The sequence below is a fragment of the Pteropus alecto genome, unplaced genomic scaffold (genome assembly GCF_000325575.1).
Source record: "Pteropus alecto unplaced genomic scaffold, ASM32557v1 scaffold3, whole genome shotgun sequence".
NCBI lineage: Eukaryota > Metazoa > Chordata > Mammalia > Chiroptera > Pteropodidae > Pteropus > Pteropus alecto.
Window position 1 is genome coordinate 20,226,962 of NW_006442484.1, and position 1,601 is coordinate 20,228,562.

Here is a 1,601-nt window from a genome sequence, read left to right on the forward strand (position 1 = left end):
ATTACAGATATGAATATGCATATCTATAATGTCTTTGAGCATACACAGATTACACAAATGTATATACATAAATAAATAAAAAGTTTATATTTTTGTGTATAGATAGTGTCAAATCAAATAAACTCCTCAGTGATGCTTACACTGAAACACCACAGAACCATGAGTCCTTAGTTAAGTAAACTGATATAAGGCATGTTCTCTTTTATGGGCCACTTGACACCAGTGCTATACACCAATGCTTGACAATGAGAACTGTTCAAATGGTTCTATTAGGAATGAGATTGGGTCTTGTATATACACAAGTGTTTAATTTTGTTGTTGTCATTGTTTTTAATCTACCATTTAAATATTTTTTCCCTCTCTTATTTCCTAATAGATGTAAGATGAATAATAATAATGGTACTTCTCAGTTCTGCAGAATATCTGTTCCAAGTAGCCAGGATCCTTTCCAAACAGTGGGCTAAGTAGGCACACCTTGGTATTTCTCAACTCCTATAGTGTGCTGTCTTTGTCCATGACCTGATTTTATCCTCCCTCATTTATTCATCATCATTTGTACACAGCAAATCTAAGAGACTTCTTAATGGTTGAAAGTTTTAATTTTGAAATGTGTCAGAGCAGGTATCCATAATCTAATATGGATTGAATAAAAAAGTAAGAAAGAAATAGTCTCAAATGGTTATGTCAGGAAATATTAAAACACAGGGATGTTTTAACTAAAGCAGGTGTGATCAGCACACATAAACTGATAGGTCCACATAGGTTGTTGCCAAGCAAACAATTATACAATTAAAAAATATTTTAGCTAATTATAATTGCAGGGATAGAGGACTTATGGTAAATCTCTGCTTTAGTTTCCGAAGTCAGAGGATTTTATTTTCCAAGGAGAAACTGAAAATATTTGACTGGTTGAAGTAAAGGGAGTATTATTAGTGTTTGTGGATTGGAACATTAAGAAGAAGTAGAAGGACTAAGAAGACAGGAAGGAGGAGGAGGAGAAAGAGGTGTGTGTATAAAGTTACATTTTAAGCAGGGAGGGTGAAATGAACAAATGTTGGAGGTGAGCAAGTGAAAGTTGGCTGAAGACCATAGAATAATAAAGGAACTAGACATTAGCTGCTGGCTAGAGGCCTACAAATTAGTATGTTTAGGCTATTTAAATGTTTACATCAATTGCTATTGACCATAATTAGAAATTCACACAGATTTTAAAGGGGAAGTGAACTAACCCAATGCTTAAGTAGCATTAACATCCCAGTTTTATGGAGCTGTTCAGGTAACATCTTGTTTTGGCTGTACATTTTGTTGTTTTTATTCTAATAATGAAATATATGATATTTTTGTATAATTCCTAAACAGTAGTAAATTAAAAATTATAAAATAATTCTTCAAATGAATATCTTACCAATTAATCAATAAAATAGTTTAAATCTATTTTCAATATAAAGAAGCCAATGTTTTCTTTTCATTTATATTCCTTTTACTTCTGAGAGAAGTGAAGTATTTTTTTTTCCTACTTCATAATCTGCCTCTTAGAGATGTATCAATTGCATTCAAGTTCTTATAATTATATTTGTTCATTTAAGTTATTTTCTGTACTT